The sequence below is a fragment of the Scyliorhinus canicula genome, chromosome 16 (assembly GCF_902713615.1).
Source record: "Scyliorhinus canicula chromosome 16, sScyCan1.1, whole genome shotgun sequence".
NCBI lineage: Eukaryota > Metazoa > Chordata > Chondrichthyes > Carcharhiniformes > Scyliorhinidae > Scyliorhinus > Scyliorhinus canicula.
Window position 1 is genome coordinate 126,480,377 of NC_052161.1, and position 16,108 is coordinate 126,496,484.

Here is a 16,108-nt window from a genome sequence, read left to right on the forward strand (position 1 = left end):
TACAGACTATCTGATGAATTCATCACATGTGTATGCGTGCGGGGTGGGGGGGGGGGGGGGGGGTGCTTGCGGCTGGCCTTGGGGCTTGGAATTAAAAGATAACATAAATACTTGCATCTTTCACAACCACCAGACACTCTTCAGCCAGTGAAATACTTTTGTCAGTAGGAAAACACGGCAGCTAACCTGTGCGCAGAAATCGCTCACAAACGGCCATGTGATAATAGTCGGATAATCGTCTCTTTTTGTGATGTTAAATGATGGGTGAACATAAGCCGGGAGCAGCCTCCTTATTCTTCAAAATAGTGCCATGGGATCTTTAATGTCCACTTGAGAGGGCTGAGAGTCTTCGGTTTAACATCCTCATCCGAAAGACCGCACTCGCTCAGTACCATACTGGAGTGCCAACCTTGGCTTTTGTGCTCAAGTCCTGGAATTGCAGCCCAGGGACGGTCAGTCTTGGTTGGGGAAGTGGGTGCAGACCCAGTTTGGCAGCGGTCCCAGGTTTATCCTGGTGGAGCCCCCAGGACCGTTCCTGCAACCCCCCCCCCCCCCCCCCCCCCCCCCCCCCCCTCCCAGCCCCGCTAAAATAATCAAGTATTCATCCCTGGGCTCCTCTGGAGATTGGACCGGGTGGGGCGATCACAGGGTTCCACGCTGTTGAGTCTGAAAATCACATCGGGGTCCAAATGTCGTGAAAGGATCCAGATTGAAATGCTCCTCTCCCCCCCCCTTTGCCCTGCACTTCCTTCAGCTAGCCGGACCCCCTATGCCACAACCTCTGGGAAAACGGCAATTGGCACTGCTGGCACAGGGTGGGAGGTTTCCTTCCCATGAGTTGCAGAGATGCCTGCACTATTTCCATCGTGTGTATTTGTCTTTCTTTTGTTTCCGAGTAGCTTTACTCTTTGCACCCAGCACGATCAGGCTGATAACACAAGTTCCATAGTTGTTGGTTCTCCGTGGTGACCAATTAGCAATATTATGTTGGTCTGGAAGTCGACCAATGAGGATGCACCTCCTTTCACCAGCAGTCAGTAACAGGCCTGGTCTTTGTGAAGACGAGAGACCAGTGAATGAGCAAATGCGGTTGTGGGAACAGTGCAGAAATACAAGCTAGCTCGACCTTCTCATTCACGTATAAGGCCTTATGAGACCAACAGTGTTAAAGGCGGCACTGCCTCGTTTTCCAGCTCCTAAAGCAATCAGATAAGGTGAAGGGACGTCATGCCTTCTATTGGACCATCTGTTTCTCCTGTTGTAAAGGGCTAGGTGTTTTAGATTAACTTTAAACTGAGATATAAACAGAAGCCCAACCCTTTATAAATTCATTATCTACATTGTGCCCAGTGCTGTGGTCAGGTAGGAAACTGCTTCACTCTCAATGGATGTGATCTACACTGTGAAATCCGCACACTTTTTCTTTTTAACATTGTTTTAAATCACTGAAGGGTAACGTAACAGAATGCTCCCAGAGCTACCTGCACTGTACAAAACATGGAATGATAGTTCAGAAGCGGAAAACATGGCAGTATTTCCAGTAGGGAGCAGCTCCTTTGCTTAACATAGGCATGCTGTCTGTTGATACATCATTGGCAAAAGCGTTGAATTGAAGCATTAGCACTGACTGCAGCAGTCAGTTGAATGCTTGAGGTTTCCAAAACAAGAGCCACCCCCACCTAAACTGTATTTCAAATTGGATGGGGGAGGAATGAAAGCTACTTAACAAATAAAGATTTTAACGAATAGATAAATTATTCCCTCCTCCCCACCGCCTCCTCCAGGATTTGTTAACTCTTGGAGGGTATCATTGGAATGTCCTTTGCAATCATTATTTTGTATCTTCAGCAGATGTAATTTAGACCACTAAAGCATTGTGATGTAAAAAGAAATGATAAACTGCCCTTTATCTTTTTGTCTTTTGCGTTTATGATGTATGTAACAGGCACACTTAAGCCTGTGGCAACTGGTGAGAGACAAAGATTGAAACCAAGATGGTGTGTGGAGAACATGCGAGTGGAGAGCAGGCAGGGTGAGAGTCCCACACCCCACCTGTTTGCGGGAGAGGCTCCCTAGCTTCTCTCTACCTGGCCACAGTGCAGAGCAAAAGTTGGTAATTGGACGAAGGGAGGAACAGTTCCACATAAGCTGGGTATTAGCCTTTTCCAAAAACTCCCAAAACCTTTCTTCCTCAACAGTCACTGTCACCTAGCTAGTGTCCGTCACGTCCAGCACTTTATTTTGCCTTACTTTATAACTTTTTATTTAGTCTGAACTTTTTTTTAATATATAAATAATATATAAATAGTTTATTTAAAGCTTTTATTATTTAATTTATATTTTGTGTTCTCTTTTTTGTTTTAAAAAGCATTTAAGCTTTTTTAGCCTTTCAAAAATGGACGATTTTTTTGAGGGGTCACATTCATTGCCTTGACATCATACAAGCCAATAAGGATTAGTATGATGTATTCTGCTGGCCAGTAATGTCCATATTCTTGGCTACTGTCAGTAACCTGGTGGACTCTGTATATATAGAAGAACATGATAGGGAAATGAGTGCAAAGTGAATTTAAAAAAAACGGGGGATGTCAACAATGAATTATTTTACTGTGAGTTGTTATGAGATGGGGAAGGCAGAATGGGAATTTGTATAGTTTTATTGAATGAGCTAGCAATGTGGATATACTGTTTGTATATATTGTACATATACTTAAAAACGATGAAAAAAAAAACCAACGGAGATATGTGCATGACTGTAATGAAAAAAAAAACAAAAGGAAGTATTAGAAACAAACGACCTGTAAAATGGAAAAAAAAATCACTGTAAGAATTCCTTATTTTAAATGTTCTTTAGAAGGGCATTTTTGCTAAAGCATGATTAATTGCAAAAAAAAACTACTGTACTTAGAATTAGAAAACGAACAGCAAAATGATATAACTGAAAAGTTTACGTTTACATATTTCTTTTCTATTTGGCTACCAAAACCTATCTCCTTTGCCAATGGGTGCCAAATAATGTGAATGCTGTATTGCTAAATGAAAAGACACAACATTAAGTTATAATCTTTGCTGAGCAGATTACTGTAAGGATATAATATATATATATATAGCATTATACCATAAATCACTCTTTGAAAAGAAAGATTAACAAACATTTTTATGTTAAATACCGTGTGTTAAATACCGTGAAGATACGATGCACACACACACACACACACACACACAAACACAATAAATTTTAAAAAATATATGCGAACAAAAAAAAAATCTGACAATAACAGAGAGAATGTCCACTTCATCTGTTCATCTGAGATTAGAAAAACAGGTCATAACATTGCACAAAAAAAACTTTAAAAAAAGAAAATTCTAGAAAATGCAAAGCTTTGTTGCACACTCGCAACAGCCCAGAGCTGTAAGCTACGACACTCCTGGGGTTGCTGACACTTGCATGTGATACTAGTGTAGGTCCCTTTTTTATTTTCTTTCTCTTGCTTTCTTTTCTTTCCTCTCTCTCTTTCTCTCCCTCTCTCCTTTTTTAACCTTTTAATTTTACCTTTCGTTTTAATTTTTCCTGTTTTTGTATGTCTGCATGTGAGAGTGTCGCTGGGTCACAGCTGTTTAGAAGCTTTACAAGGGATAGCCCAGCTGCCAGAGTCATGCAAACATTTTAAATTGCCCTTAAAATTATGTAAGATGTTTTTGAATGCTTTATAATCCTTTCTGCTGTAAATTAAAAAAACAAAGAAAAATCCCACGATAGTTTGTTAAGTTTATTTCTAATATACATTGTTCGAAACTCATTCTCTTTTGACTCTTGGCACCATGGTGCCCTCCAATTAATTGATTATTTGGGCATTGTCGGATGGTGGGTTATTGTTGTTCTTTTTTAACGTCATTAATTTCATTTCCCCTCCCATCTAGACCGCACCTTCTCCTGGACCGTGCATTCCCCTGCACATCACCTTCCTCTGGACCACGCCATCTCCTGGACCTTGCCACCCCCTGGACTGAGCCTTCTCCTGGACCGTGCATTCCCCTGCACATCACCTTCCTCTGGACCACGCCATCTCCTGGACCTCGCCACCCCCTGGACTGAGCCTTCCCCTGGACCGTGCATTCCCCTGCACATCACCTGGATCGGGCCTTCCCCTGGATGGGGCCTCCCCTAGATGGGGCCTCCCCTAGACCTCATCATACCCTGGACCGCTCCATGCCCAGACCATGTCTTTCCCTAGATCTCACCATCCCCTGGACCGCACCATTCCCGGACCAAGCCTTTCCCTAAACCTCACCATCCCCTGGACTGCGCCTTCCCCTGTATCTCGCCTTTCCCTGGACCATACCTTCCCCTGGACCACTCCTTCCCATGAGCCTTCCCCTTCCCAAGACCTCTCCTCCCCTGGGTCTCGCCTTTCCCTGGTCTCGCCTTTCCCTGGGCCTCGCCTTCCCCAGACCTCGCCTTCCCTGGACCCCGCCTTCCCTGGGTCTCACCTTCCCCTGAGCCTCATTTTCCCCCCCAAGCCTCATTTTCCCCTGAGCCTCACTTTACCCTGAGCCTCACTTTACCCTGAGCCTCATCTTCCCATGAGCCTCAGTTTACCCTGAGCCTCACTTTACCCTGAGCCTCACCTTCCTGGACCTCTCCTTCCCCTGGCTCTCTCCTTCCCCTGACCCTCACCTTCCCCTGAGCCTCACTTTACCCTGAGCCTCACCTTCCCCTGGACCTCACCTGACCCTGGACCTCACCTTCCCCTGGACCTCACCTTCCCCTGGACCTCACCTTCCCCTGGACCTCACCTTCCCCTGAGCCTCGCCTTCCCCTGGACCTCACCTTCCCCTGAGCCTCACCTTCCCCTGGACCTCACCGTTCCCTGGACCTCACCTTCCCCTGGACCTCACCTTCCCCTGGACCTCACCTTCCCCTGGACCTCACTTTCCCCTGGACCTCACCTTCCCCTGGACCTCACTTTCCCCTGGACCTCACCTTCCCCTGGACATCACCTTCCCCTGGACCTCACCTTCCCCTGGACCTCACTTTCCCCTGGACCTCACCGTCCCCTGGACCTCACCGTCCCCTGGACCTCACCTTCCCCTGGACCTCACCTTCCCCTGGACCTCACCTTCCCCTGGACCTCACCTTCTCCTGGACCTCACCTTCCCCGAGCCTCACCTTCCCCTGGACCTCACCTTCCCCTGGACCTCACCTTCCCCTGGACCTCACCTTCCCCTGGACCTCACCTTCTCCTGGACCTCACCTTCCCCGAGCCTCACCTTCCCCTGGACCTCACCTTCCCCTGGACCTCACCTTCCCCTGGACCTCACTTTACCCTGAGCCTCACTTTCCCCTTGACCTCACTTTCCCCTGGACCTCACTTTCCCTTGGACATCGCCTTTCCCTGGACCTCACCTTCCCCTGAGCCTCGCCTTCCCCTGAGCCTCACCTTCCCCTGGACCTCGCCTTCCCCTGGACATCACCTTCCCCTGGTCCTTGCCTTCCCATGGATCTCCCCTCCCCTCGACCTAACCTTCCTCTAGATCTCTCATTTCCTGCAACTCACCTTCCTTTCACCTCTTTCCTTCAGCTGGGGCACAGGTTAATGGTGCCCTTTAGGTTCTAGGTTGCAACCTCTGGTTGGATGTATTCCTGGAAGTTTCATCACATGACCTCCAGACTCCAACTGCCTCTCATCTCATCTCCAATATTTTTTGATTACTAAACAAAAGTTTTCAAGGAAAATGAAAAGATGACACAACTTGTTTTAATGACCCATATGATTTTTCATACTCAGTTGCTTCCAGCAGTGTCCAGGAGATGCATCTTAAATTCCTGGAAACTCCATCAATTGGTCACACTTCATCTGTTGGCCTAGACAATGAGTGTCAATGGGCTGTTGAACCATGTTGACCATCACAACCAAGATCATTGATGTTCTCAGCTGACTTGTGCACAAGTACTCTTTCTCACTGGAATGTGACCAGGAACTGGAAGCCTGAACAAGATCTCTTTCAATTCTCTAACCTAGTGGCAGGGAAACCAATTGTTACATCTGAAACTGTAGGACCTATAGATTATCTGGCTGTGATTAGCCATCCCGGTTCAAACTGGGCATCATCATTTTGCACTTTGGGTCTGTACGGCTCCCAACTGTATTGTCATTTTTGTCCATCGTTTTTCTGTGACCAGTGAAGTAGACCTCTCCCTGGGCCTAACAATGGTGAACTATACTGAAGGAACATTGTAAAAAGATTTGCACGTCCTCGCTCGCTCATCACCTTTGTGGGGAAATGTCTCATTTCCATTTATTGCCCGGTGCCTTGACCCCACCTTCACTTCCCACCAGCAGTGCGGATGGAATGAATATACAGCTCACTGGGCAGGCATTGCTGTGGGACTGCACCACCCTAAATTGCACCATACATTATGAAGAGGCGTAACCGTTGACAAGACACCACCTTAACAGCAGCAGCACCTCTCTGTGCCTCCTGTATCCGAGCACCTCACCAATCTTGTTTAACCGGAGGCTGAATCATTTGCTTTTGCACATCCCCATGATGGCCGAACAGGCCAAACCCCAGGAGCAGGTAACACAGCAAATTGGATTCAGCACAAAAGGGTGGTCTTTAAATGGTTGGGGGGGGGGGGGGGGGGGGGGGGGGCTTGGGAGAATCAAAAAAAGTGTCACTGAGAATATTCTACCGATTTGTGTTTGTGCTGGAGATTTACAAAAAGCCAACACTTGGAACATTAAAGCCAAATCTGTGTCATCAGTGACCAAGTTTGCTCTGCCAAGAGGAGGGCGTTGCTGCAACTTCTGACTTATTTGACTGAGAGACAGAAATGATCGAAAATGGAGGTGTGTATTGGAGTGCCAAATCATACAATTGAGGTGTGATACTGACTTAGCTCCATTGTCGGACAGAACAGAGGTAAACCAGAAGAAGGCCTCCTTGGGTAGCTCTCCTGCACAATCACGAATGCTCACATGAACGCAATAAACTTTGAGTCCTGGAAGATGGTCGCCTATCTGTCATTTTGCCCACAGTTAGAATGAGCAAGAAAAAAAAATCGGAACTGGGAAGTCTGTGCAAGAGATTAAAGGGTAAAGCCACCCTCGCCATTGGATATTCAACTCAACCACCAGCACAGATGGCAACCCTGCTGAATCGACCTTCTGAATTCTGCTACAGACTTGAAGGGAAACTTTGATGCCTCCTTCTCAGTATCCTATTAAAAATTACCAACTTACGACGAAGAATCGTGGGCATTAATCGTTTGCCTTGGCACACCGTTCCACAGTCACCTAGCTTCACCAATCTAGCAAGAAAATTCCAGATTTATCAAATGAGAGTCCAATTCTTCCCCAATTTATTCATTGAGGGGAGGGGAGGGATTGAGAGCCATAGGCCTCAAATATCCAGCCTCCTAAACAATCAGCGAGACAGGCAGTGGTGAGGGGTGGGAGACACAGCGGAGGGAGAAAGTACCAAATGTGGGGTGAAATTTATCAGCCATGCTGCACCTGAAAAGCAGCTCGCCGCAGTTCAGCATGGCCGATAAAAGCAGGAGACACCGCTCTCGGGATCTACCCGGTTCACAACGCCTCGCAAGGTCTAACGCAATCTCGCGAGATGTTGTGATGTAAATCCCGCCCATTGTGGGCTATTTCACCTCTTAGCAAATCTGCATGTTAAAGCGAGACAGCTAGTTTCTTCAGGATTTTCCTTTGCCATTTTTAAATGGCATTCCGATCTCTCGCTACACTGAGGAGTGGAGCTCCTCAGTGCACAAAGTGGGGCTGAGTGTGGCCTCAACTCCAATCCCCGTTGAGTCCCTGATTTAGCGCGAGTCGCGTTTTATCGCCCTGTATTTCTTGATGCTGCGGGTGCCGGGAAACACGCGGCTAAAGGTCCTGGCTATGGGACTTCGTTCCCATTTAGTTCAATTGTTCCCATGAAATGGAAGGGGTTGGAAACTCAATGTACTACTTTGAGTCATGTGACACTTACACGGTTCATCCTTTTGTTGCTGCGTGTTGTGTTACTTCCTTATCTTACGTTTATTGCGGTATATCGTAGACAAATCCCCCCCCCCCCCCCACGAAACCGCATTTTCAATACCTCTTTAGCTAATACAGTGATACATTAACAGCGAAGCTTCCACATGCAGCAAAGCATCCACATGCAGCAAGTGTTGTAAATTGTCAGGTTCTATTGAGAATGAGTGAAATTTTAGGTCCTCCCCCGTCAGCAGGACTTTCTGGTCCTGGCAAAGTCCCCCCCCCCCCCCCCCCCCCCCCCTCCCCACCCACTACAAGACCAGTAAATTCCACCCAAGTCTAATGAGCCTCAGGAACTTGGTGGGGGCTGACCTTCTGGTCGCTTTCGAGAGGGAAGATGGACCTGTTCCTGACTGGGCTAGAGATCTCATCGTATAGAAGGTAAGTGTCTTTCCAAGATAACACTTGCTCAGTGTGATTTCTGGACTGGTTTTAATTGCCAGAGGGATGGGTCAAAAAGGCATTTTACAGGGTATTTGTTCCAGACTGGCCCTGGTTATTTTCTTGGGTCGTCTTGCCTCTTTCCTAGGTAATTATTATGGATACAGAGAGAGGACGAGGTGTAGGTGGGTGCAAGAGAACTGTCCAGTCAAAATCCTCCAGCCACCATGGTGTATAGGGTAAGCTTGATGGACCAGCTGCTCTTTTCCAGACTACAAGTTTTGTACGATGCATAATGTTGAACGACTCGTTGTGGTGATGAGCAGAAACATGCTTCTATTTCAATAAAAGCAAAATAGTGCGAATGCTGGAAATCTGAACTAAAAACGGAGCATGCTGGATATACTCAGTGGGTCTGGCAGCACTTTGGGAGAGAAACAGAGTTAACAATTCCTGTCCAAATGATCCTTCAGAAGAGTTAAAAATAAATTGCCCTTAGTGTCCAAAAAAGGTTAGGTGGGGTTAAGGGGATAGGGAGGCGTGGGCTTAAGTAGGGTGCTCTTTCCAAGGGCCGGTGCAGACTCAATGGGCCGAATGGCCTCCTTCTACACTGTAAATTCTATGGCTATGGAGAGATGACGGAGTTTGCATGTGGGGTGGGTGGGAGGGAACTGTCTAATCCAAATGCTCCAGTCATCATGGGGTCTTCTTCATACAGACTCAGCATTAACTCTGTTTCTCTCTCCCCCTGTGCTAACAGAACTTGCTGAGTTTATCCAGCATTTTCCGTTTTAATTTCTTGCGTCGATTTCGTTTGTGTTCCCTTGTTCTGAATTCTGCCAACAATGTTAAAATTAGAGCGAGGGCATTCCGTAATTCTATATGTTTGTCAGCTCCATCACAATGGTGCTCCACGCAGGTGAAACAGTAATAGACTTGAATGCACATTATGTTCTCAATTAAACAGTGCTGGAAGTGTGGCATCAGTGGAAGGTAATGCACCGTGCCTGCACGTCAATGGCATCATTGTTAGCGGACATATAATTGGCACTGGACCCAATGCATGTTCTGTCCCAGGAAGACTGACAACAAACAGGAACACCATCTTATATACAGGTGTTCACGTTTACCATTCAGGTGTGGGTATGGGTGATATGGTAGCATAGTGGTTAGCACAATTGCTTCACAGCTCCAGGGTCCCAGATTCGATTCCTGGCTTGGGTCACTGTGCGGAGTCTGCACATTCTCCCTGCGTGGGTTTCCTCCGGGTGCTCCGGTTTCCTCCCACTGTCCAAAGATGTGCAGGTTAGGTGGATTGGCCATGCTAAATTGCCCTTAGTTTCCAAAACTGGCCTTAGTGTTGGGTGGGGTTACTGGGTTATGGGGATAGGGTGGAGGTGTAGACCTTGGGTAGGGTGCTCTTTCCAAGAGCCGGTGCTGACTCAATGGGCCGAATGGCCTACTGCACTGTAAATTCTATGAAAATACAGATGAGTAGAATTGCACTGTGATTGGGAGACTTTGATACAAATGCCACACGCCCCAAAGAAGACCATGGGTATAATTTTAACCCAATCTGGCTATCAGGAAACTGACAGGGTTGGGTACAAAGCTGTTTTAACACCACACCCACTGAATAGCAATATTAGGCAGCGTGAAAAACCAGAGTGCCAGGATTTTCTGACTGGTCAGTTAGGCTAAAATGACTTCCCCAGAATGATAGCACCTCCCTACAGCACAGGAGACCACCCAGCTCATTGTGCCTGTGCTGGTTCTTCAGTAGAGCCCCAATCAGTCCTGCTCTCCTATTCGTTCCCTTCAGCCCAGGAATTTCTTTCTCTTCAAATATTTATCCGGTTCTCTTTTGTGAATTGCTCTTGTCTCTCCTTCCACTGCCCTTTCACAACAACTCTGCGGAAAAAGCTTTACCTCTTGTCACTTCTTCTGCCAACCTCCTTAAACCTGTATCCCCTGTTTATGCCAAACTTCCTGCCACTGGAAGCTGTTTCTCTATGTGTATGCAACAAAAAATGAGAAGTTTTGTTTTCAGAGTACTAGTTGCACAGAATGGATTAGTTACCCCCCCCCCCCCCCCTCCCCCCTCAGAATTGGTTAACACCTTGAAACTAAACAAGACTACTGCGATTCGGAAGGGTTTAGAGGCTACAGGATAAAATGATCGACAACCCGATGGAACACCAAGGCCACAGCCTGTCGCAACCTGAGGGGATAACACCTTTCGAGGACCACACAGGTGAGCTGGACATCATTATATCGTTATCCCAAAAGGTTTTTGGTACTATTTGATTGTTTTGGAATCGAGAAATAATTTTCAAAGTTTTCTCTTGCAGCAAATGATACTGGTGGTTTATTCACTGTGGTGAAAAATGTGACAGAACTCTGTCATGGCACCGAACAAACAGCAAAACAACAGCATTAGAGGCAGGAGACAAGCCAGGTATTGGTGTGCGATAAAGACAATAACTTGCCAATTTTAGTTACTCAACGTGTCCTTGGTTTAAGTTTGCTCATTTTTACTTTTTAAACTCTCAGCACATTGAGTTGGGTGGCACGGTGGCACAGTGGTTGGCACTACTGCCTCACAGCTCGGGTTCGATTCTGGCTTTGGGTGACTGTCTGTGTGCAGTTTGCACTTTCTCCCCGTGTCTGAGTGGGTTTCCACCGGGTGCTCTGATTTCCTCCAAAGATGTGCAGATGAGGTGGATTGACCTCGCTAAATTGCCCCTTATTATCCACAAAGGTGAGGTGGGTTTTGTGAGGGCCACGAAGAATCCAGCACGAGTTGGAGAATAGAAAGAAATAACATTTATGTACAATAACATATATATACACACACAGCAGCAGCAGTAACTCCCTTGCTGTTCACTCCTCTCTAGCTGGTTCCATACTGGCTAGCTCTATTTATATAGGGAATCTGCTAATGATTTCTCCGCCCCCCTCATTGGGGAAGCTTATACTCCCACAGGATTGTGGGATTGCCATTAGTCCCCAGCCAATGGTAAGCAGGCAGGTTATAACATCCCTTCCCCCCCAAAGTCCAAGGAATCCACCGAAGACCCTGGCGAAGGAGGGCGTCGGACTTGTTTTGCCGCAGGCCGGACACCATTCGCACGAGGCGTTGGATCAGGCGGCATGTAACGAGAATGGCGCTTCCGTGATGAATGGCGTAACGATTGTACATCCACGGCCCATGGGCCCGAGGACACCCCCTCTGATGCGTCCTGTGTCTCCATCTCGGAGTCGGAGTCCACTGCCTCCGTCATCTCGGCGCCCTTTCTCCACGCGGTTCTGCAACGACCTGCGCAGGCTTTGAGTGCAGCACCAGAGGAAGATTGTGAGGAATACTCTCCACTGTGTCTGGTCTCTGTGGCTGTAGAAGTGAGCTCTGGGGGCGGGCAAACTTTGGAAGAAATGGTCTTCTGGACCGAACGTGGTCTACATGTTTGCGCTGGAGACGGCCCTGGGCTTGCACCTGGTAAGAGATTGGGCCCATTCAGCAAAATATAACGCCAGGGAACCACTGGCACCACCAGCAAAATTTCGAATGAACACTGAGTCACCGGGCGTAAACTGAATCGGCCGATGCCGAGAAAGGCCATGTCCCTGCTGTTCTGGAGTGCGGCGTACTTTTGCGCCAATGTCCGGGAAAACCATGCTAAGGCGGGTGCGAAGTCTCCGGGCCATTAGGAGTTCCGCGGGAGCTACCCCAGTCACCGCATGTGGAGTGGTCCTGTATGAAAACAAAAATGAGCCAGTCTCGTGTCCATAGACCCGGAAGACTTTCTTTCGGCCCCGTTTGAATGTCTGCACTGCGCACTCCACCAACCCATTTGAAGCCGGGTGGTAAGGGGCAGTGCGGATGTGGCATATGCCGTTCAGCTTCATGAACCTCGCAAACTCCTCACTTGTGAAACGGAGTGCTGTTGTCCGTGACGAGCACCTTGGGGAGGCCATGCGTACTGAAAGACAAACGCATCTTCTCGATTGTTGCGCAGGCGTTGTGCCTCCCATCTTATGCACCTCTAGCCATTTAGGCTGGGCGTCGATTAATAGAAGGTACCTGGATCCTTGAAAAGGGTCTGCAAAATCCGCATGCAAGCACGCCCAGGGCCGCCCTGGCCATTCCCAGTGATATAGGGGAGCGGCCGGCGGAAGCTTCTGATGCTCCTGGCAAATGGACCAGTTTCGGGCCAACTTCTCAATGTCGGCGTCGAGGCCTGGCCACCAGACATAACTCCGGGCCAACATTTTAATTTTGGTCACACCCGGATGCCCATTATGCAAGTCTTTTAGTATCAGCTCCTGTCCTTTTTCGGGACAATCACACACGTCCACCACAAGAGGATACCATCTTCCACACTAAATTCTGACAGCTTGGAGGAAAATGCCCGCAACTCGCCTGGGAGCTGTCTATGTTGCCCATCATACAGGGCTATGTGCCGAACCTTTGACAGGACTGGCTCCGTCTGGGTCCACTCACGGATCTGTGACGCCGTGACAGGCAAGGAGTCCATAACATTTAGGATTGCAACCACCTCACCAGTCGTGGGGGTCGACATGGGGCCAGTCGATAAAGGCAATCAGCTCAGTGCGTCAGCGTTCGCTATCTGGGTCCCTGGTTTATGCTCCAGAGAATACTCGTAGACAGCGAACAACAAAGCCCAGTGCTGGATCCGTGTGGAAGCAATGGGCAGTATTGGCTTATCCTCTCGGAAAAGTCCCAGCAAAGGCTTATGATCAGTCACGATAGTGAAGTGGTGGCCATACACAGACTGGTGGAAGGGTTTCACCGCAAAGACCACCGCCAGGCCCTCCTTTTCGATCTGCACGTACTTCTTTTCCACTGCAGTTAATGTGCAAGAGGCGAAAGCTATTGGCCACTCGGCCCCATTCTCCATCTTGTGGGACAGGGCGGCCCCAACACCATATGGGGACGCATCACACATGATGAGAAAAGGCCTTCCAGGATCATAGTGAGTTAGTAACCCAGACGATGACAATTGTTGGTTTACCCGCTGGAAAGCGGTTTCTTGCGGCTGATCCCAAACCCAGGTGTGATTCTTCTTTAGCAGAAGGTGCAACAGGGCCAGTGGAGTTGCCAGATTGGGGAGGAATTTCCCATATTAATTTACGAGGCCGAGAAACGAACGAAGATGCGAAGTGTCAGTCGGGGCGGAGGCCTGTTGAATTGCGCGCACCTTCTCTGCGACGGGGTGCAAACCTTCGTGGTCCACCCGATAACCCAGGTAGACCACTTCCTTCTCCTGAAAGACGCACATTGTGCGACGTAAACAGACTCCAGCCTCTGAAAAGCGTCTAAGGACAGCCTCCAAATCTTCCAAATGTTCCTGCTCCAATGTCCCTGTAATCAAAACGTAATTAGACAGCGACATGCAGTAAACCTCTCAAGATGCCCTCCATGACGCGTTGAAAGATAGCGCAGGCAGAAGATACCCCAAAGGGCAACCGTGTATATTTATACAGGCCCCGGTGTGTATTAATAGTTACATATGGCCGAGAGGCAGGGTCCAGCTCCAACTGTAGGTAGGCGTGACTCATATCTAAATTCGTGAACGAGAGTTCGCCTGCAAGCTTCCCGTAGAGATCCTCTATGCGAGGCATTGGGTATCGGTCGAGCCGGGAAGCCGTATTCACTGTAGGTTTATAGTCGCCGCACAAGCGAACTGTGGCACCTGGCTTCATTACAGGTACAATTGGTGCTGCCCAGTCAGCGAAACGGGCGGGCCTGATAATACCCAAGGATTTCAAACGAGTGAGCTCCCCTTCTACCTTCTTGAGCAAGGCGTAAGGCACCGGGCACGCCCGGAAATAGCGCGGCTTGGCTCCTGGTTTGACTTGGATACGGGATACGGCCCCTTTTATTTTCCCCAAACCGGGGTGGAATACATCTGGGTACCGTCCTAGTACCTCCATCAACCCTCCAGAACCTGATGAGAGGATGTGCTGCCACTGCAGCCGCAAATGGCGCAACCAGTCCCGACCCAACAGGCTGGGCCCGTGGCCATGCACCACGATAAGTGGGAAACGCCCCTCCTGGCGTCCATAAACCACAGGGGTCATCGTAGTTCCTGCAATGTCCAATGGTTCCCCCCGTGTAGGTGGCCAACCTGGCCTGTGTGTCAGTTAATGTAAGGGTCTGTATACCCTGCTTGATGCGGTCGAATGTCCTCTGGGCGATCACGGAGACCGCTGCGCCAGTGCCCAACTCCTTCTCAAGTGGGTGACCATTGACCCGTACTGTCACCTCAATGGGGGCCACATGGGGAGCTGCCACACAATGCAGCTGCAGGCAGTCTTCCTCCGTCTCCACGTCCTCGGGAGTAGTCGCCGCAGGTTCATCCAAATGGAAGGTATGGCCCCTGGGCTGGTCCCAGTTTCTGGCATCCACGACGGGGTCGGCATCCACAAGTCCGACACGGACATGGCTCCTCATCCATTGGTTCTGGATAAGGCTCCCTTCGGGGAGGAACGTCCGGCGACCACTGGTGTCAATCCGGACGCCTCCCCGCCCAAGGTACCACAGGGGTGTAGGGTGACGCTTTTGGGCGGAAGGGGTTGCACCCCAAGGCGTGCACCTCCATTCCCTGTAGCTCCTGCACTCCCCGTTCTGCGCTCTCTCGGGACAATACTATTTGAATGGCCTGTTGAAAAGTCAATGTTGGCTCAGCTAACAACTTTCTCTGGGTGGCCGCGTTGTTAATACCACAAACCAAATGGTCGGGTCACAGTACACCGCAATCCTGCGTAGCCTGGATAGAAACTCTGCAAGGGTTTCTCATGGGGTCCTCTCAGCGGTATTAAACCGGTAACGCTTGACTATCGTGGGCGGGGTTGGGTTAAAATGTTGCCCCACTAAGGTCGCAAGTTCATCAAACGTCTTGGTGTCTGGCGCAGCTGGGTATGTAAGGCTCCTAATCACCCAAACGTATGCGGGCTGCAAGCAGTGAACGCAATGACCACCTGCCGCTCGTTTTCGGTGATGTTGTTTGCCCAGAAATAGTAACGCATCCGTTGTGCGGACTGGTTCCAACTTTCCAGTGCAGCATCAAAGACATCCAAACATCCATACAGAGGCATGGTGTAACAGAAAAACAACTTGCAACCTGTATCCAACAAAAATCCAGGGAGGTGGCTTCAGCAGCGTGGACAGCTATTCACTTTAACCCTCGTCGCCAGTTTTGTGAGGGCCATGACGAATCCAGCACGAGTTGTAAAATAGAAATAACATTTATGTACAATAACATATATATATATACACACAACAACAGCAGTGGTAACTCCCTTGCTGCTCACTCCTCACTAGCTGGTTCCATTCTGCCCAGCTCTATTTATGCAGGGAATCTGCTAATGATTTCTCCTCCCCCATCATTAGGGAAGCTCATACTCCCTAAGGATTGTGGGATTGCCATTAGTTCCCAGCCAGTGGTAAGCAAGCAGGTTATAACAGTGGGGTTACTGGGTTACGGAGATAGGGTCGAGATGTGGGTTCAAGTGGGGCGCTCTTTCCAAGGGTCGGTTGGGCTGAATGGCCTCCTTCTGCACAGTAGATTCTATGATTCTGTGATCGAGATTGTAGAAAGAACAGGAGCAAGGCACTGTCATAGTTAAACTCCTGGATCAGTAATCCA